The sequence below is a fragment of the Cygnus atratus genome, chromosome 11, assembly GCF_013377495.2.
Source record: "Cygnus atratus isolate AKBS03 ecotype Queensland, Australia chromosome 11, CAtr_DNAZoo_HiC_assembly, whole genome shotgun sequence".
Classification (NCBI taxonomy): Eukaryota; Metazoa; Chordata; class Aves; order Anseriformes; family Anatidae; genus Cygnus; species Cygnus atratus.
The window spans coordinates 9,957,063-9,979,589 of NC_066372.1; the positions used below are offsets into that span (position 1 = coordinate 9,957,063).

At 44.6% G+C, this 22,527-nt stretch overlaps 1 protein-coding gene across 2 annotated transcripts in view; it reads right to left on the minus strand.

Annotated features, from left to right (window-relative positions):
• Positions 1–22,252, minus strand: part of NEO1 (neogenin 1) — a 190,522-nt gene extending 168,270 nt beyond the window's left edge. For both annotated transcript variants that reach the window (XM_050712986.1, XM_050712987.1), the window contains exon 1: positions 22,130–22,252. The gene's annotated coding sequence lies outside the window, so the exon portion shown is untranslated. The remainder of the gene's footprint in view (positions 1–22,129) is intronic.
• Positions 22,253–22,527: the final 275 nt, after the last annotated feature.

Below are 22,527 nucleotides of genomic sequence, written 5' to 3' on the forward strand. Positions count from 1 at the left end.
TTGTTGCAGAAATAAAGCAGCAGAAATGCTGAATGTCACTTTGTGAAACAGTGCAAATAAGCCTGTAGTCCACAGGGCAGCACCAACAACAAGCATGGGGTGCACGGAGACAGATCCCCAGGGCAGATTCAAGCATCTTGTTTCCTGACCAGGCAGACACCCAGCGTGCTGCCTGCTGCCAGCTCAGATGACTTCTTCCCTATCCTTCCAGCGAGGGCTTAGCCACAGCACCCTCCCATATTCTTCTTTAAGCTGCAGCCTTCAGCTTGCTGCATCTGCAGCTCAGCTTGAAGAAAGCCTTTAATGAGCACCCAAAGCACAGCTGTCTGCTCCCTCCCAAGGCTGAAGCTGGCCAAGAAGTGCAGCAGCTTTCCCTGCTCAGTCAACACCAGCACCAGTCAATGAACGGGTGCTAATTTTCAAGGAGTAAAGCCCTGGCTATGCTGGAGACAGAACTGCAATTCGTGAAGCATCATTACAGCTACGTTCCTTGGGGACAACAACTCCCAGCACGAGCGAACCGGAGACACCATGCCCTCTCTGAGTAGTTATGGAATTGCTGCCAGGAGAGTCTGCCAACTCAAAGCACGTTTAAAGGAGCTCGGTCAGTCCCTCTAACTTCACGTGGGTGCTGTGACTGGCCTCTCCCTTCCTTTGAAACCTGGCAACTCACCATCACTCCAGGGAAGACTCCCAGCAAAGGGGCAGGGGAGAAGAGGGGGACGGACAGCTTCTGTACCACCTGGGCTGTTCTGGGTTCACCTTTTCTTCACACCTTCAACACCAGAGAAACTTCATTTATTTGTCACCTGTCCTCACAAACAACCTCAAGCTCAAGAAGCACCCTGATATTTGTATGTTACCAGATGTAGGAGTCTGAACTCACGCTTCAAATTTCCAAATGGCCACATCCAAATAAAAAAGCTATCCCTCATCAGCATCATCATAAAGACGGAGGACAGACCGAGTTTATGCTTTCACACTAGTAACTCAGTTATGAACCAGCTCCACCTGACACTCCATACTTGGAGCTGACAGTTCTGATTTACATTAATAAGACAAAAACAAGAAATTGTTTCTCTAACAGCAACCCCAGAACACACTTAATCATCTAAAATTTTCTTTGTTATCGTAGAGTTTGGCTCTCCACAAAAAACATAAAAGCATGTTTAATCAGATGGAAAAGACTCCTGTCTTTTAGAACAAATCAAACCTAACGAGGATAACACGCAGATGGGGACGGCAGTGCCCCCCTGCCTCTGACTAACCTGGTCTGGCTGGCAGGTGAGAGGCAGGGCAGGGGAGCAGCAAGACAAAAAGCCAACAAAAACCACATTACATCACTGCTGCTAATAAAGCGAGTGTTCCTAGAGAGCACAGTGCAAGCACCAACTGCGAGACGGTTTTCAGACACAGAAAAATTTGAATATGAAAAACCAGGGGATCCCTGCAATGCTTGATGGCAGCACACAGATTCAAGCTGAACTCTCCTATGTCTCCCTGTTCAGGCCTCCACACTTTCCCTGCGTCCTTTCTGTTCCTGCCCTCTTTCCCCAGACAGGAGCACACAGAAGCTGACAAGCTGGTATGCAAATCTAAAATGGGAGCAACAAGAAAAATAATGAAAATCAGATCCATTTTTTCTGCCAGCAGCGGAGAGCAGCGCACTGCCAAGAGCCACCGGGCCTTGCTCCTCACAGTGCTTAAAAGCCCAAGCTCTAACAGCCCTCAACGCCACATTTCTTACATCCAGCCCCTGAAGTAGGCTTCCTGTTATAAAAAAACAAACCCATTCTTCAGGCTGTGCTACGGAAAGAGCCCGAGCACTTCGCACAGCTCGCGGACAGGAGCAGAAGGCTGCGTTTCCTAATAACTTCCTGGATATTTTACAATTGCTTCCTCTCAGGAAGTTTGCTCAGTCTTCGCAGCTCCAACACCAACAATTCTTGGGGAGAGGTAAGCTGTCCAAGAATATCAAAAGCGCATTCCTAACGTGCAGACACGGACCTGGCTATGGCTCACTAACAACAGGTTTTTCTTTTGGCTGCATCAGCACCGCTAAGGAAGCAGAATGACCCAATGGGACGATGCCCAGTGCCTCCCAATTCCTCTCTTATTCCATCTCCAGGCAGTGTGGTCTCGGGGGGGGAGGGGGGGGGGCGGAGACAAGTCTGAAAGAACAGTAGTATGCAGTGTATCACCAACACAGGAGGGGAAGAAAAGGATTTTTTCAGGTTATGTTTAACCTGATGCTGCTTCTTGCTCCCAAACTCCATTTTCCCAGTTTTAAGGTATTAATTCCTTCCAAAACAGTAAAATATGTCTGCACATGCAACAAATCTTTTTTGATCACCCTTCTTCCACTTTGTCCATCATTAAATTTTTATCTGCAACTGATCTTACACAATACACTACTAGCTACTTACTAAAAATTACTCAGCCTCATTTTCCATCTATTTTTGTACTTTCAGTGCTGTACTTCACATTAAAAAAATTAGGTTGCCGGAACTTTTAACACAGAATCTTGTCAGGTGGTAGCCTTGCAGTGCTTAGATGAAATGGAAAAGAAAGAAGTACCAACTATTAGTTCCAAAGAACAAGGAAATAGTTTACTTGTGTTCCCTTCCTGTTCCAAAACCACTGATTTTATTCTTAGTAGCCATCTTCCCCCAAAGCAGGGCTGGTTGTTTTCCAGATGATCTTGAAATCATAATACCAAACCTTAACTGCTGGACCGAGAAAGATAGTTTACATATATCATTAGGTAATCATAGTGCTTAAAACCCATCTGCCTTTATTTTTAATTTAATAACGTAGAAGTAACTGATAGTATTACTTAAAATTACTTAAGTTCCATGTCAAGCTGCTCTTCTAGAGAATTAACTTCAATGCTGTAAATAAACATGGAAAAGTTGTTTGTCTTTTTTGAAAAAGAGACATTAAATACTGTTGACTTACAAGTTTACCGTATTCTGCACATTTAAGATTTCTCTGTTGAACAAAACACTCTATAGAACAAAAAAGCTTTGATCACAAGGTCCTATGATCTCTGCTTCATGCACACACTTTTTAATTTACAGACTGGAACAGAAGACACTGTTGTCCTGATTTTTCTGTTCCTTATTAATATTTTAAGGTTGTGTGAAGTATCTCCTGCATTTTCCTTGAAATGACTGTTTCTTGCACTTGCATAAAGCCTGATACACCTGTCAGAATCCAGCTGATCGCTTCAACTCCACCTCCAGGGCTTATCTAGCGACATCCCCTCCTGCTCATAAGAATTCCTATTAAATATGAGGCTCGCACTCCCAGAATGTTTAGTTACGCATTAATAGAAAACTTGTTTTTAAAGTAGGCAAGACTTTCAATACTTAGCTTTTTTTCCCTTACGAAAAACAGCTTTAAGAGATATCTACTGTCAGAATATTTTTTAACCTTTTTGCCAGAAAATATTCAGAGAAATCAAACAAAATTAACAGGAGCTAATGAGTCAGGAATTGCCTGAAAATGAGATCTCAAATTTAGAAAAGAGGGAAAGAAAGCAGGGATGATTCCTACTTTTTTCCCCCCTTCAAACTTGTTATTAATAACCAAATTCACAAGCAAAAACCATCACGACTACAAATATTTCTGCAAATAACTAGGAATTTAGACTACTTTGCCATAGATGGTGCCCGTATCAGTCATCTCCTTCGAGCATTCATCAGTGTGATTAACGCTGCCACAGGATGAAGGCTGCTCATCACTTCTGCAGCACTCGACATCTCCAAAGCTCCATAACAATGCTCACCAGTTCGCAGGACAAGATTATCCTCGTGTCCAAGTTTCACCCTTAGCTTTTCATGGAAGACAATTTACTGTAAGCTTGGACAGCAGAAATACACTGCTAGAACAGTGTTAGGAAGTATACACGTTACTATTACATCCTGCTTGCAGTCATGAAACAGCAAAGAGACACTAATTTGAATTGTTGTTCTCTAGTCAAAATAATTAAGAAATTTGTCTTGATCCAGCTTGGTCACACAATACTCCAGGTCTACTTTAACAGAAAACTGGAGACACCAGGACAAAAATGAGATATTAAGAGACCGCACACACAAAAGTTCTGCGCCCAAAGCTCTTAACGTTAAAGAGATTAATGGAAACTACCGAAGTTGCAGAAGAAGCCTGAAAGTGGCTAAGGAGGGAGCAGAGGGAACATTAGTGCCACGTTTCAGTAATTGATTGTGTATGCTTGTATGCTGCATCTTTCCCTCAAACTACATTTTGCCTGCATATGGGTTCTCTTTCTGCCACTTTTAAAGTGATTTATTCTCTTCAGAATGGGAATTAGGCCTTATTTTGATCAAATATTTAGGACCTTTTAGACATTAAAAGCCACAGATTACAAAGAAGAAAGGACAAAAACAGTGAAGCAAGATTAAAATTGAAGATAAGCCACAAATCCTACAATATGGAATGAAAAAAACAACTAGCAAAACAAAATGCAAGGAACTAAGAGGTTTATCCACCCTCCTTGCACTGTCTGGCTCCTTACTTCTAAATAATACTATGAAGGTCTTAACCACGCAGGAGCAGATGAAAGGCGTCTGAATATAGGTCAGCAAAGGGTTTTGGATCCAGCTATGGACACTAATTAGATCACTTGCAGTTATTAAAAACAAGGGAAGAGAGAAAAGAGCCCCAAAACAAAGGGTTTACACTCAAAACATCTGGAGTTGCTTTCCTCTAACTGTCAGCAGCCTTTGGTTCGAAAGCAGCTGGTGGCCAATGCCCCAGCAGCGAGTCTGCACCCGAGCAGCGCGATGTTTCGGCGAGCATCCGCAGGGGGACCTGCAGCCAAAGCAGCACCAGGCAACATTCACAGCCCCGCACAAAGGCGGGGGGGTGGTCTTCAAATGTGTTTTCAAGATAGAGAATTCCTTCGCTTTCCTAGGAGAACATTGGCTGTTTTGTTTGACGCTGCCAAAACCTACAAGGCAAAAAAAAAAATTACTTTTTTTTTTCCCTGGAGTATACAGTATAGCTCAGTTCACACAGGGTTCCTTGTACCAGCCTGTTTATGCCTTCTCTACTGTGAAACAAGCCTTTCTGTCTCCATAGTGGAAAAACCCACTGGTTTATATCCTTTTCGAGATGTATCCAGCCAATTAAATTGTAAAGTAATACCTGTTTCAAAGTCTAACTCAAAGAAACGATACATTCCTGGGCTGGGATCGGAGCCAAAGAGGTCACCTTACACCCTGCGGTCACGTGAGAATATTCACGTTTGGGAATTTGGTATTTTGATTTCCTTATAAAGTAAAAGTGGAGCTTGAAAGACTGAAATATCGGGGATTCCGCGCATGCAAGTTGCACGCATCGCTCAAGCAATAAGGATAATATTCTGAGGAACAAGAAAAGACAGTGCAAGAGTTCACAGTGATTCCAAGCCCTTCACAATGACTGAGGAAAGTGACAAGTGCTTGTGGCTCTACATTTCTTCCCCAAATTAATGCCGGTTTTAGTCATATGAATAAACTATTGTGTGACCATCGGAGTATATGCATAAGAATGGTGTAATCTGCACAAAACAACAATGAAACAACACACTACAATAAAATCCACCCGGCAGAGTAACAAGTCGAGCGCATTTATTTCCATATGAAAACTGTGGTGAATCAACTTGCAAGTTTCATTTTAATTTCTAGCTGCCTTCAAAGCAAGCAGGGAGCATGCAGAGCACCCCGTGCCACTGGCAGCCCCCTGGGACAGGTGCCTGGCACAGCTGTACCCCACTGGATGCTGGTGCCTTGTCACCACCTTTGAGGTACGCAGCAGCCAAGAGATGCAAAGATCTACAAGAAAAATACGCTGTAAAATGTAGCAAAAACTGCTAAAGAAAGCAAGATGTGCATATGACTAAGGCAATTAAGAGCTGGGGATGAGGCTAAGCCATACTTTAACATCATCAGGCAGTCATTATTAGTGAGGTGAGGTTCCCTGATGCAGTACCAAAACCAAGGGCAGCCTCTGCTTCCAGACATGAGCAGTGCCAGGCACCCACACCCAGCACCCAACAGCTACGCCTTGCCACAAAATTCAGAGAACCAAGTCAGACCTAAAAAAAAGCCTGCATTTCAGAGAGCTTTGTCCCTAGCAGTGAAACGCTGTTGCTATTACCAGCGCACAACATGCTGATGGTTCACAGGTGTATAAAATGACATGACTAAAGAGACAGGTGAGTGCCTTTTTACCTACCCTGTTCTGCGTTCTTCAGCACAACAATCGTATTTTCATCAATTTACATTGTGCCCTGCTGTTCCTTACGCTTTGGCCATCAGAGCCACCAACCCTCCAGCAAGGTTCCCCACTTGGAGCAGCCTCATGTCTGCTCACCTCAGGGCAGAAGCAGAGCAAAACCAACTCCGTCTGCGTACGACATCTCAACACGACTCCACCACCAGTCACAGTCCTGTTTTTCCCTGGCCCTAACACCCATGTTGTTCCAGTACACCTCTGCTCCATTTGGAGAAACGCCTTGCAGATTGGGGGCATCCCCTCAGTGCTAAGGATTGTGCTTTATGTATGAACGTAGCAGCCTAAGTCTGCCTTCACATCACCCTTTATCTCTGACAGATGCAAATTAACAATGTATCCTAAAGTTTGCATGCAACATATAGGTTTGGATAGGTCCTACACATCGAGCAAATCCACCAAAACAAGTTCTTATGTTTTCATGATGTGTCTGATAAGAGCTGTCGAGTCAAATTCACAGGTTGCATTCTTCTGAGCCAGTGAAGTGAGCATAATTGCATTGCTTTCTTTGGAGCCTCCCAGACATAAGGCAGCTAGCTGTGCTGCCTTCTCACAAACCGATCGGTTTTAATGTATTAAAACCTGAATTGTTTAGCCTACATGGAAAATCCCTGCAATGACTGCATACATTTAATAAGTTCACTCCCTTGGTCAGAAGCCTACTATGCCACAAAACTGATACCCACATCACAGAGATTTCTCTACCTGTTTGCTAAAATAACATCCCAAGAACCCAGAAAAGCTAAATATAGATAAGTAGTAGTATTAAAATCAATTTGTGACACACCAAAAAAAATCTGTATATTGATTAGCTGCTCAGTTTTCACAGAAAATATTGATTTAATATTGGCATCATTAACATCTAATGGCAAGATTCATAGTGCTGCTCAAGCAAAGAGCACAAAGGGCTACACCACCGACTGAACAAGAGCACAGAGCTACATCTCCACATCATTTCTCCACACCTCAGTATTTTTCAAGTGTTCCAGCAGAATATTTTAGCTGTTTAACCCAGACATCAGAAAAGTAAATTTTAACGTTTAAGTCATGTGTGAAATCAATTGTGTTGACAGAAATATCATTTGAACGCATTTACTTTTTGGAGACTGTTCTGCATTTGTCTTTGGTAATGAAACTCACTTCATTTTCATAGCATAGGTATTTTTCTTGCCAAGAAATACAAGTTGGGATTTATTTCTATCTCTGTATAAATCCACAAGGTAGCTCTTCACCATGAACACATTTCCAGTGCAAATGTGAATTAAAAATCAATGAAGCACCTACACAGACGGCCACAACAGATTCTGGAAAGCTTTGCCTTTGATATCCACAACAGAAATAACAGCTTAAGTTCTTAGGCTTTCTAGGATTTGTCACCACTAAGAATTTACATCGTTTTGATGCAACTGCTAGCCAAAGCTGCTATCAGAGCAGCATGGCACAGCAAGAGTCACTGCAGGTATAACGCAATTAGTTGTAATCCTGGTCCTCGGTGTTCCAGGAAAGGAAATGTCTCGGGCAAACAAAACTGCACAAATTCAGCCTTCACCTCACCTAACACCACAAGCCAAGTGTTTTGCATCGCGTGTAAATTACTTCTTATCCTAGGAGGAACAATCTGCTCGGCTCTAACCTCTTCTTTTCGAATGCAGGGAGCGCTGCAGCCTCTCCCCGAGCCCAGCTCCGTCCTGGCTGAGCGATGGCTCACAGCTTTCTCCAGCCCCCCGCTGCGGCCTCAGACATTCCTCTGCTCTGTCAAGCAATGAAAATATCAGCAACAGGATTAGAGTGAGCCTCTGAAAGAAAGACTAGCTTGCTTAACATCCAAAGCCTAGGAAAGAACACGGACGTCTTCTGGGGTTCACAATGCTGGTAATCACTCTAAATTGCCATTACTGCTTGTATTTTTTTGAGCTTCAAACAACTGAAGGCCTTGAATTCGGTGATATTCCTGCATCATTAAAAGGCCTCGCATTCCTGCAAGATGCAGCCGAAGTTTCTAAGTGTTCATTAGGCATGGCAGACTTCTGCTCTTGCACTAATACATGCTAGAAAAAAAAGAATAAGCTAAAAAAGAAGCAAGACTTCTCTTACTTTTCAAATTTCAGAGCAGGCACAGCCAGCAACTTTATTCTTCTATTCAACTTCATACCAGAGTGGTCAAGGGTTAAAACATTTAAGAAAAGCATTAAGAAAGGAAAAATATTTTTTCTGCACTGAGGAACAAGAGGAGCACTTGAGAAAGGCTCCGAGCCCCACACAAATTGAAAGAAAACGATCCTGTAGAAGCAGGACCTCACTGCAGCATTCCGGTTTGCTTTTCACGGTCGCCTCCTCAGCCAAGTAAATGTATCTGAATAAAACCATTCCATCCCACCTTCCTGACCACACTGAGCTACTGAGATCCTCACAACTATACTCCCCTTTACAGATGGGAAAAATCCTTTCAATGTTTACTTCAAGAGCTAATGACTGACAGCTAGAAACAGTGAAAATGCTCTGTTCCAATTTTGGTGGGGAGCAGCATACTCTCCCCCTCTCCACCCCAATTCTCAGGAGCCTCATTCACCTCGTAGCTCTGCTCCACGTCCTTGCAGAGCCTCACAGCTTTATAGCAAATCACAGTGTAAAAGGAACCGTCTCCCTAAGAAAACAAACGGAGGTTCTGTAGCTTTAGCAAGTTAAATGCTACAAATGCTACAAAGCACATGCACGTTTATGCATTACATCAGCACTATAGATACACAAACTTCCAGTTTTTAAAAAGGTGGATATCTGCAGGAGTTATGGTACAAGGGACTTGTGCACAAACACATTGCTCATGCGCATCAGACTGAAGCTCAGCATGGCACATTGCTCATCTCACCCCAAGGTGGATTTGCACAGTAGGAGGAGGACACTAGGAGATCCGTCAGACTCCTTCCCCACCAGCATCCGATACATTATGCATGCCGGCGCTGTTGCCTAACAAGCAGCTGTGGCACTTTATAGCTGAGCTCACCTCCTCCCTGCTTCCCCTTATGCTCCACATCCAGATTGCATCCAATCCTGTCAGTTTTCCTTGTACTTTGTGTGTGTTCCTCCCTTACCTAGATTTGTGCAGACGTTATCCATCATCTCACCAACTTCCCAAAAGCGCTGCGGGGCAGAGTCGGGGGATGCTGAAGGGAGCCCGGTATCTTCTCAGGGTTGACAAGTTCATCAGGACATTTATTTACACAGAGAACTTTTGATGGAAATTCTAGCAGGAATTTTAAATACGATATTAATATACAATTTCCCACTTTTTATTTAAATTTAGCCTTGTCTGTATTCCAGGACCATAACATAAAAAACTTATTTTCGTACACTAAAGCCATCTTGTACAACTTCAGAAAGATCTTCCACTATATTTAAAACAATGCACTCAGAAGTATTTCCAGGTTATCAGAAGAGTTTCTTGAAATCTTACAAGTTTAATTTCAAATGGCCGTCCCATTAACCAGAGCTGTTCAGAATTTCTGTGACACTTCTGATCACCAGATTTCCTTTGAGTCAATAGCAGTAAAGCAAACAACATTGCCAGATGTCACACTTTTAAACAGATTTTCACTATAAACGATTTTATTGATCGTTTTCTGTAAAATAAAGTGTACAAGCGCAAAAACATATGTAAAGGAGAGGAATTAAATCAGGCCCAGCTCTAGCTTTATAAAGACACAAAATCAGACATAAGGATGGCAAAGGCACAGCGATGAAGCACTTATCCCAGAACTATGCTGCTGCTTTTATAACAGAGTTGTGAAACGCAGCACAGCACTAACTCCACAGGAAAATGCTGCAAAAGGCACTGCAGAGTTTACACAAAGGGAGGGGATGGGAGGAGCTAGTCCAAAAAAACAGCAACCACCTCCCCCCAAGGAGTTTATTGAAGCAAAAACTCCAGCGTGGAAGCTTAGCCTTGCACGATACCACAAAGCATTGAGCATCACTTACCTAAGTTACTGAATTTGAGTGCTGCTTTCTGGTGAGCCAAACTGTTTGCACAAGCAAAGTCACCATGTTGCTCAAGAAAAAATTAGGGAATTGAAATGTTACCTTCTGGTAGGTTGACTTGTAAAAGCACAGTTGTCTCAGTGCTCTTCCCCTGCATCGAAAGGCTGTGAAGGAAAGGAGCGCTCAGAGACCATGCTCACAAACCCTTGGTGCTTCTCGGTGACACCTTGCTTTCTTCCAACTATTAAGAGCGCCTTGATTTGGTTTTGTCGTATATATGTTCTTTGGTATACTGCAACGCAGATCAGTTACAATACAAAAAATTGCTCTGAATTTTGTACAGCTGCTTTTTGCCCAATGGTCTATTCAAGGGGTCTTGCTCACGCTTGCATTTTGGCCTCATTTATAGCAAGGAGTAAGGAACCTGCAGGGCACATCTCAGCTACCTTCTTCAAGCCATTTTCCCCCCATACGTGCAAACCGAAGGACTTGAAAACAAGCGTGTCTATTACATTTTTATGTTCTAAAAACATTTAGCTTAGTGATATGGTTTAGTGGAGGACTTGTGAGTGTTTGGTCAGAGGTTGGACTAGGTGATCTTTGAGGTCTCTTCCAACCTAGATGATTTTTTGATTCACAAAATGGTGACTCAAAAAACTACTTCTACGGTGACACCACTGAAGTCTGCATTATAGCCTCAGGAAAGTGCACGAGCAATTAAGGAACAAGAATGGATGCTTCTGTTTCAAACTGCCATAAGGGACTGCATAAATCTCAACAGTTATTATCGTAAAAGATGGCAGAACTAATCAAATGTACATCTACTACTACAAAGACACCCAGGTATCAGTTGGTCAACATCTGAAGCCTTTCTATCAAACTCTCGGAAAACTGCCTGAAGAGAAATTTTCCAAACAATGAAGCAAAAGGTGTCCTCTTTGCTACAGCTCCCAAGTGCTACCCAAAAGGCTGTAAAAGCTTCCAGAATTTAAAAAACCAAACCACCAGCATAGCAGTAAGTATAGGTAACAATCCCCCACCCACGCAGCACCTTTGGCAGCGGAGAAAAGTGAAGTCACGTTTCTGAAGCCACAGCTAAGAATGTTACAGCAGATCTGCAAGACACAACCTCCAGCCTTTAGTTTTCCAAAGATGTGCGTTGGCTGGCAACCCCTGACAATAACCATATGACTATGAGACAGAAGTGACAACACCTGCACGCAATCACTAAAGCTGAAACCAAACTCTACCTTTTTCTGAGACCACAGGACAAAGCTAAATCTGTCTGAGCAACTTGAAGGCGTTCCTGCATCTTAAAACCATTTGTTGGTTTCACTGCATGGCAAAAGTCACTTTTTTTTTTTTTTTAAAGACACATAAGTTTTCAACCTTGGGGTTAATGATAAGTCTTCAACTCAACCTACAACTCACTTCCCTTTTTTAAAATGCAGTAAGACTGCCCAAGTTCCAAAAAATCAGATGCGGGTGACAGAGGTAGGTCACTGAAGGCGTTGTGATTTGAGGTTCAGTTCACCAGTTCAACCCAGTTGCTTTGTACCCCACAGGAATCACAATTGAGTCGGGCTGGTGAAACTGGCTTTGCGATGGGCAACAAGAGAACGAGGCACTTGAATCCACCAGCAGCCGTGAGGCAGAATGGACGAGATATAGTTATTTCTATTTTGTAAAAGAAGTAACACCCAACGCAGCCTCTTCTCACTCCGTGCACTTCCAACAACCAACAGCATGCAAGTTCAGGGACAAAGTAACTCATAGCACAGGAGCTGCACTAGATTTAAGCAATCAATATGCTCCACCTATTAACATGTAATTATAACAGAAACCATCAGGTGATAACCCTCCAAAGCCTCCTGCAGAGACAGGGATGACCGCTAAATTGGGAAAAAAAATTATCAACACACATGATAAAAATAAGTCAGAAGTCCATTTCTTGCAGATCCTTTTTAGTTTTAATAAATTATCAAAGGGCATGCCTGAAAATGCTAAAGCAGTAAAGCCTCTACTTGACAAACTGAATGCAAACGAAGATAAAAGTACAAAGCACAGGCTCACTCTGCTCTGGAGTCACGACCAGTAGCTCTGGAGAGCAAGAAGTAGGACAGATTAAAATGGAGACAGATCAGATCTAGCTCAGACAGGTGTTTTCAGCTACTAGAAAAGCTTTATTTCCTCCTCTAGATTATTGATTTCCCAAGTAAAAAGAAAAGCTCGGCAACAACAGTAAATAAAGAGAACTGGAAAACACTACTTCAAAAAACAGCACTGCACATTTTCAGCTGATAATGCCGTTACCATGAGCACAAGATACTTCACGTCAAGCCACAAAGTCAGCATACATCGGATCCTGCTCTGCACGCACCTGATGACTCTTCCTCCCACAGCCAGATATCGACTGTCCCCCTCCAAAAGCCTCGAATTTCAACTACGAAAACCTCTATTCGTATGCTGTGGTGTTACCTTCCAGATTCTGCCACCTGATTTTTAGCTATTGCCAGACTAGAGCCACAGCATTTGCATCAGCTCCAAGGAAGAGCATTCGCTTGTTCTCAAGGACAACAGATTCAACAATGCAGAACACTCATTTACACTCAACAGCACAACTGGGGGGGCGGGGAAGTAGTCCCAATGTGGTCATATTTCTCCTGTAGCTATGCTTTGCGTACCATGAATTTCATCTGCATCACAAAAAAGTTGCATGAAAAATCCAGTTGCTGAAGTGGTTACCAAACCACCGCAGATATCTGAGCTGTTTGACCTCTTTTTTTTAAGCATTTAGAAATTTCTCAAAACAAAAACAACAAAAAAACACAACTTCAAATACGGGGACAAGAAGGAAAAAGAATCCATAACAAGAAGAGAAGAGCTACAGAACCTAAAATTAAGGCTCCAAAGACCTGCACTAGGTATAAACAACAGCATGGGAAGATTAGGATAAATAAGCTATTTTACACTTCAAACAGAAGACAAGCCATTTCAAATTCTAGAAAAGGAAGCAACCTGGGAAAATTACGAAGTAGGGCTGTCACACCCCAAATTTGCAGTACACACTCTAATAGCTCTTAATGCTAATTAAAACAGTGTCTCTTTTTTATTATTATTTAAACTTGTCCGTGCAAATGAGCAAAATAGGAACATACTCCTCTAATTTTGGATGTAGCTCCCAAAATCGTCCCGTTACCAGCATCTATATGGGTCAAGATGCATTGCAAAACTACCATGGGTAGTAGAGATGGGGTAGCAGTGTAAAAATGATTTCCAGCTCTGCAATAATATCAAACTCCTTCAGCAAAACGGATTAAATCATTTCAAAGGCAATATGTACCCACACAGCATGGCCCTTATCAGCATATACGTAACTGGATTAATGAAAAACCTCCCCTAAACCACACAGGAAAGGGCACCAACAGTATGCCCCAGCAGGGCACCGTGGAGCAAGAGCAGCTCTCCCCCGGCATACACCTCACCTCCACACCAGTCTCCCAGTACTCGCAACTTCCTGACACTTGATTTCAACATGAATTTTTCCTGAGAACCACGGAGCAATGTCATCATTAGCCATTAAATTGGCTGGAAGTCTCCACACATCAGCAGTTGCTGTGGCTGCCAAGGCTGCTTCTGTCACTTCACCTCCTGTGTAAGCTCTTCTTACAATCCCGACTGGACTTCGGTTCAGTGTTCTTCTTCAAGGGTTTAATCATTGGTACAGAGATGATTTAAAAGTCCTGGTTCCACAAAACCACAGCACAGCCGCCAGCACACGATGGATTGAAAGCAACACGTGCACTGAAATGCTACGCAAGGCGATCACCATCGGTTTCCTCTGGACTTTAAACCCGTGGCTAGTCCATCCAGAGAGCTACCAGGCCGCTACCCACTGCTGAAAATAGAAGCCCCCCTCTGGTAGTTTCATGTGTTTTTTTTGTTTGTTTTTTTTTGTTTTTCCTCAAGGCAAAGTATTTTAAGATTAGACTTAGAGCTTAGTTCCCACTTCGGGACCAAACAGATGAGATTTCCATGGGGGAGGGAGGACACTAGAGCCAAACTGACGATTCCTTCCGATTTAACGACTTTAACATTTAAGAAACATTTTACTGGAAAATCCAATTTAAAATAACATACATTTTCTGACAAAACTTTAGCCTATAGATCTGGAATTGATGTGATATGATACATCAGAACATTAAGGACCAGCACAGTGACAGAAGATGTGCTATATTTTGTTCACAGCGCTTTTCGTGTTGAAACACCAGCAGCAGCAGCGGTGTCACCTCCCCGCAGCGCAGCTCCCATGTGCTCCTGTCACCCTCTCTCCGACGGCAGGCCGTCATGCAGCCACATGGCACGGCAGATATGGGAACCCATCCAGACCGCTACAGCCTCCACAAACGCTTGTGGAAGCGAATGGAAGGGCAGGGTGTGCGAGAAACGTTGAAGCTAAACACATGAAAATAGGATTAACGCTTGGCAGTGACTTCCTATCTGCTGCGCTTCGTTTTCACCCAGATTTCTAATAAAAAATTGACAAATGGGTAACAAAATACTGCATTTTCTGCAAGATGAGCACCGAGAGCCCAACCTGGAAACGCCACCTCCAGCGGCACAGGAGCCTAGCACCAGCTGCTGGGGTGTCCGACCACATCACACGGACCGTTTCTGGATGCAGTTCTACTTCATTTCCAGCTCTCTTACACTGCCTTCCTTGCCTGTTTGAAAACAGGAACATTTGGCTTTATAAATTGCTGTTGGAAATATTTCATTTTCTCATTAATACCCATGCTTTCATGTCTGCTGTGTACAATACTGCAACAACCATTGGTTTCAAACAACTACTCTTTTTTTTTTTTAAATCAGTCTGACTGCAACCCCTTAGCAGTTAGAAAGCAACTTACACTCTGCTTCTCAATACGCACAAGATGTTTTAGAAGTCATGACAGGTCTAATGACTTAAATGGCTTTTGGCAGCCTGTTCTACTTTTAGAAAACATACCCAAACGCCTCTATTTGTGGCTCTCCCTACAGTTATGTTATAAGGTTTCAATGCCTGAGCCCCAGAGCAGCATTAAGAGATGTTCAGATTCATTAACTACAGAAAAAAACTGAGAAAGATGAAGCTTGCACAGCAGGACCTGACTGCACCTTAGCCCAAGTGGGATCAAGCTGCTGGGCCATTAAACAAAAAGCTGTGAGCTGAGAAGGAGCTGGAAGTTGCCCCAAGCCTGAAGCCAGAAGCAGCTGGCAGTGGTGTCAGTAACACGAAGGTGCCTCTGCCGCAAGGAAGGGCAATGAAATCAGCATGGTCAAAATGATGAGATGCAGCTTCTACACCCAAGCCAATGTACTGGGCAGTGCTATATCACAGACATAATACAGCACGTATTCATAGATGCAAATAAAGCCGAATTTTGTAGAAAAGCAGCACTCATCATGACCTGGCTGTAAACTACACACAGAACATTAAATGCAATGAAGCTGCAGCAAAGCAGATTATCTCTTCAAAATTGTAAGTCTAAATTAAATGTTTTAATTGGCAAGAATCACCAGTTACACCTCCGTCGGTACAAACCTCCAACTGCAGCACGCCATGCCCATGCTAGCAGCATTGCATTATTCATCCCTAGGTCAACAGCAACATTAGACACATGTCAAAAAATGTTAAAAGCACATCAAACAGGATAAATTTATCTAAGTGTAACGATAATGGAAGACAACCAAGCTGGCTACTGACATGCCCTTCGACCAACTGTCACGGAATGTGACAGCTTCAAGACATGTAAGAAAGACATCAAATAAAAACATGAAGGTAAAATACTGAGACCCCCCCACACACATAAGGGCACAAAGCTAGAAGCAAAACTCAGAAGTTGTCCATACTTGTAAGCAAAAGAGAAAAATACATGAATAGGTGGGAAAGTTCAACAGAGAGACACCCACCAAGTGGAAATCCAAGCCCAGTGAAACCCATCAGAAGGATATGAAGTATTACAGGCAAGAAGAAAATCAGGAGAAATGGAGTTTTATGGGAGCAGGCGGTAGAAGTACAGAAATGTACAAATTACTAGTCACATTAAACAAAATGAAATTCAGGCCTTCAGTGACAGTAAAGCATACGCAAGGGATTTCTTTAGCATGGCTCTCCCATCAGCACAAAATAAAAGTACATCACACAATCGGAAGGGCTGAAACATCTGGTGGACCTGGAGAAAGTGACTCAGCCATCTTCACAAACTAGCACATTTTCTAAGCTTCTGTAGCAGATAAATGATAAAATAGCTAATGCTCAGGGGCTTCATGCTGTTGTTGTTGTTGTTTTGGTTTGGGTTTTTTTTGAAGGCAATAGCAGAAAAACATTAACAAAACCCAATAGGATTCACTGCTGTATGGGGTAACAAGCAAATTGAAATCTCATCTAACCAAACTAGGAAGGGCAGCTGCATCTCAAGTTCTGTGAACAGATGAAGCAGGGGGTAATTTAGTCACACAGGAGTTTTTTCATGTTTAAAAGACCTCTGGACAAAACTGTATGACTAGAGGATGCTTATTAATTAGAATTATCAAGCTACTACGCTTGATTCATCAAAACTCATGCTGATTAGAAAGAAGTCATTCATATGAGCTAACACTTACCCAGTGCACCAAGATCAACAGATGAAAATTCGCAAATGAAGAAATTCAGCCAAAGCAGAGCACGTGAATTTCTTCAATGGTATCCAGTATCAAGTCAGCTGCTCAAACTACTTCATGGCAAAGAAAATTCACTGCTAATATATGCAGAAGAGTGCATTTTAAAGAGAAAAGCTCTCTCTAACATGCAATTCACTATCTCTAGATCAACTTAACAACTCAAGAGAAAATCTCACTAGCTGTGAGAACCAGAACACCCACGGAACAGGAGGAATAAAACAGTCACATCATAAATTAACAGTACGCTCTTCCCTAAAAACGCCACACTCAGTCTTGCTAACTTCACAACAGAAAGCCGAGGCTGAACCAGGAAAGCTCAAAGATGGACCATGAGAATCAGAGACCAACAGAAAACCCAGGTATGTTTAGATGGGGAGGTCACTGCAGACACGAGGATGTACAATGCAAGCCCCAGGCACAGCGAGAAGCTCGCAGACATCTCCTCCTGATACGAGCCCCTGTTCCACACAAGCCTCACAAGAGAAACCAACCAGAGAGTGAACGCAGGCTGTTCTCGTAATAAAGGAGCTGTTTTCTGACCATGAGCTTTCTCTAATGGTAATAAAATCAAGGAACGCTTGCACTGAGCATGACCCCCAGTCAGACCAACCATGTTCAGCTCCAACCACTTCCAGTGTCCCAAACGTCCAGAAGCAATGAGTAGAGTGATGTTTATTCACAGTGTACGGAAAACTTATCTTGCTTTGTAGTATTTAATTCTTACTTGGATTGCTAAAGAGACATTGAGTCATTTTCATTAAAATTAGATATTAAATCTCTCCACTTTCTACACAACTCAAACATCTCATGGTTGTCACACGCTCCAGGGAATTGCCCAAACTCCCAGGAAATTTATTAGCACAAGGCTGCTAATTCCTTCTCTCCCTTTGGTAGGGGCAGCTTTAGAGTTTTGGGGTTTGTATTTTTTTTTAAAGACTTTTTTTTAAACTGATGCCAAAAAAAAAAAGGCTTATAAATCGATAGTCTGTTTATTTTGTAAAATTAAGATAGGCTCCTTAGCTTGAATACTACATAGGAAAAAACACTTGGAATTAAGAGCACCTAACAATTTCCTACAGAAGTCTGCAACGATACACGTACAAATTGGGCTTAGTTATTTATATGGAATTAATCAGGATTACCACTTTCATCTTAGCAATTTAACTGGAGAACTAAATCAATAGCACCCAATCAGTAAAATATTACTGTTGTTTCCACAGTGCCAAGACATTTTCTCTATTAAGAACCGGCGTGCCCTTCCTGAAGATCAATATCCCTGGAGCATGACGTTTCCCCGTTCCAGGAACAGAGCCCAGATTCGTCGAGACAGCCTGGAGCAGCTTCTGGCAAGCCACCACTGCCTCACGGTTTGTGACTTCTCCAGGGTTCAACTGGAAATGGAAGTTGTGCAAGGCCTCTCTTCCACTCGCTGACTTCTGGAAGCTACGGCAGGTTCCTCACGGGAAACAAGTGGCACCAGCTATTAACCAGAACTCCAGGCATTCCTCCTCCTAGACCAGGCGAAGTGAAACTTTAAGGGTCCTATTGCTTCCTAATAAAAATGAGCTACAAACACATTGGCATCTGTTTTATACAGAAAATTACTGCCATGCCAAGCTAGAGATGGTGCACCGATCTGCTTTCACCCCTTTATGACGCTCAGGCTGATGCTGCACAAGTCATATGCTTTTATGGCTTGAAAGTAAAGGTTAACAAACATATCATCTTGCTTTTTGTGCAGTTTTCTTAAACGCCCACTCCATTTCCACGCTCGCTCCTTACCACCCTCCTCTCCTTCGAATTAAAACAAACACAAGGGAGGTGAGTGGAAACTGTAGGCCGGAATACTGCCCAGAAGGGCGGCCAGTTATTTAAAAACATGCCCATGTAGTTCTCACATCTCTCCGAGGATCTCCTCTTGAAGGTCTGAAGTCTTACAAATGAGAAGGACACTATCATCAGGAAGAAACAAACACTTATGTACATGAAGAGAAGCCTACAGCGTGTAATTACCTTACCTCACTTGTAAGAAGTAAGTTAGCGGGACGATAGCTCACGGTCCTAAGAAACAGGCCCCATCCAGCACCAGCAGAGCCCCTTACCCCAGCCTGTTCACACCTGCGTGTAATCAGCAGTGTTGGCATGCGCACATCCCGGCAGCTATGAGCAATCAAATTGCTCATATTCAATCGCACCCAGCAGCCAGGACAAGCAAGGCTGACACACACTGCATTTACATCCAGCGGGGATATCAGCTGGGGACCTGTGCCGACGGGGCGTAATGGAGACCTGAATATTTGTCTCTATTCTTAGCTCAGGATATATTTAGAGATAATCAAGAAATGCACGCAGAACAGGAACAAGTTAGGACTCCTGTTTCTCAGGAACCCCAAACACCTATGCTCCCACTTCCTCCGGTTTTCCTTCTGCTGCTCCCACGTCCTGCAGCAGCGCTCGCGGTGCCCGTTCCAGAGCCTGCCACCAACACATGCCTGAGCACCCGTTAAGTTCAGGGAGCCCTGTGCATCCTCGATCCTTACCAACTCCAAACTGTATTTCATTATGGACTTCCTAAACTGCCAGTTTGTCCTTTACCAGCACAATACACACCGATTCCAAGGATTTTGACAATACCAGGGAGAGAAGGAACGAATTTCCTGCTTCAGAATAATCTCATCTGCAATCTTAATAGGGCATACGTTTTATCATAGCTTCTCCATTAAAAATTAAAATCGACACCAACTTCAATTTCATTCTTAATAATGTAATCCTGTATAGATCAAAGTTGTCACATTCATCTCAAGTCAGTTTCAGTCAGTTACGAGAGGCAGGATTTAGCTAGTTGATGCTTGTTCCTTAATACGGATTTTTGGGGGGGTTTACTCTGTAAGTGACTAACTGTCCTAATTCTGAAATAAGGAGCTCATTTCATCTTATATACAAAGCAACCAGACAGACTGGGAAACAGACTCAAGTTCCTAGACAGGCAAACAAATGCTTGCAGTTACACAGGTGGTTTTTTCCTTAAATAATTCAGCTACACTCTTTCCTTCTTCAGAGAGCAACAACTGCCTATTTACAGATGGGCTCAAATGTCATTCAAACATTAGGGGCTCTATACAAAGAACGCAGGCTTCCAAACCTCCAACTTCTGCTCTTTTGTGTCATTATTATCAATACCAAAAAGCTTAGAAAGAGGAATCTATTCCTTCGGGACACAGCAAAAGCCACTGGAGTTTTGAGATGAGCGCCACAATCTCACCTGCCTCGAGAGGCCACGCATCCTCTCCAGCCCTGCACACCTGCACCGCAACTGCTCAGAGCTCGCGCCCCACGCCAGGCCCCCCAACAGCACTGTCACCCCTGCACCCACAGCACAAAGGGAGCGCTTTGTGCGTGACGTGGAACATCTGTGTCCGATTCCCTCTTCCACCAGCAGGGAGGGACTCGAATGCGCCTCTCCCACCTGCCAAACAGGAGCATACGTTGAACACCCCGCATTTAAGAAAAAAAATACTAATTATCAGGTGGGAGCTAGTGCAAATTAGGATGGAGTTCATCCGCTGTGCACAAAGCGTCTCACATCTTCATTGAGACAAAGAACCAAGAAAGGCTCTCCCCCTCCAGTGACTCGCTCTGAAGGGCTCAGGGTCAGGCAAACCCTGCCTTCTGGTCCTTACCGCGGGTGGAACGGGGCAGCGCATCAACAGGGCATAAAAGCACATTCCACAAAAGAGAGAGAGAGGAGGCAGCAGGGGTGCGCTGAACTTCCAGCATTTCCACACTGATGCTTCCAAATTGCTACTCTGAGAAACAGTCAGCTTCAATGAATGCTTTATTTTGTGTTTCTGCGCGCTACTCCCCCTTGGCTGACTTAACTCACCTATTTAGCTTCAACAGATAAAGCTTCACCTATCAATTTGATGTTCTCAAAACAGAAAGGATTTTTTTTATAAGTAGCAAAAAGCACCCAACAGAACTGTAACTGCAGCGAGCTGTCAGCAGAGCAGTAAATACTAAAACGGAATTGTCACATGGTAAGATTTTACACATCAAAACAGTAACTTATCTATTACACAGAAGTCTTGGAACCTAAGTATAATGTTGTTGGTGTTTTTTCTTTTTGAAAAGGAAAATGAATAAAAGTCTTCAGAGTTGGAATCGGCAAAGCTCGCGCTATGTAAGAGGTTAAATAAATACATTCCCTGTCAACAGGAGTCAGCATACGCGATTACATCAGTAGTGCCTGAGCTGAGAACTAGCACGCGCGGTTCTGCCTGGCGTGATGTGAAGCAGGACAGCCACACCACACCGCCAGCAGCACGGCTCGGCCACGCTCGCGCCAAGTTGCCGAGAGCCGCTCATTTAACCACCAGTTGGGTTTTGTCCAGGGCCCACGTACGCAGGGCTTTCCTTTCAAATACCGGCGTTCAATCCACAGGGAAACATTTTTTAAAAATCCCAGCGTTCAACATGCAAGATTTTTTCCAGCTTTCTACCGCTCCGATGCTGACAAGAGCGGGGGGGGGAAAGGGAAAGTTTTTTCACGCCGTCATTTTGCAAGCCGCAGATCCCCCCGCCAGACCGCCGAGCCCTCCGCGGCGTGCCCAGATCTCCCTGTCGCGGAGGCCTTTCCGCAGGGCAGCCTCGCACGCACGCCACGCTTCATCTGGATGGTATTACGGGGCTGCCTTTCCTCGGGTTTATTCATTTTGTGGTTTTTTTCTGGAGGCAGCGAAGCCGCCCGCTTCGCTAGCGGATCGGGAAAAGCAACAATGGGGAAAGGTGCGAGCAGCGCCCAGAGAGTGGGGCTCCCCCCGCAGGAGCCGGGCTGCGGGCAGGGCCGGACAGGCGGACAGACGGACGGACAGAGGGACGGGCAGAGGAGCAGGAGGGCGGGCAGGAGGACAGAGGGACGGAGGGGCAGGCGGACAGGAGCCGCTTTGCCGAGGCGCGCAGTGGCCTCTACCGGCGCACGCCTCAGCCCGTCCCGCTCGGACAAGTGCGGCGGGGCACGAAATAAAACAAAACGGTAAAAAATCAAACCGAACGAAGCGGCGATAAATTAAATAACCAAACCAGAGCCGCGGCGGAGGCGGGGAAGGAGCCGCCCCCCCCCTCAACGACCGCCCCCCCTCCCCGTGTCTCCCCGTACCTGTGCGGGGGCTCGGGGAGCCGCTGCGGGAGGCGGCGGCCGGCCCGGGCTGGCCGAGCAGCAGGAGGCCGAGCCGCAGCGGGCCGAGGAGCCACAGGGGGCCGAGGGGCCGCCGGGCTCTCCCCGCCGCCATCGCTCCGCTCCCCGCCGGGCCGCGGCGCCCCGAGGAGGCGGCGGGGCCGCACCTCCCGCCGAGCGGGGCCGGGCCGAGCCGGGGCGAGCCGAGCCGGGCAGAGCCGGGCTGAGGGAGGCGGGAGGCGGGCGGCAGCGGCGGCAGCGCGGCGCTCACTCCATGGCGGGGCCGGACCCGAACCCGGACCGGGGCCGCTCCCGGCCGCTGCCGCGCACGGAGCCCAGCGGCGCCCGCCCCGCCCCGCCCCGCCCCGCCCCTCGCGGCC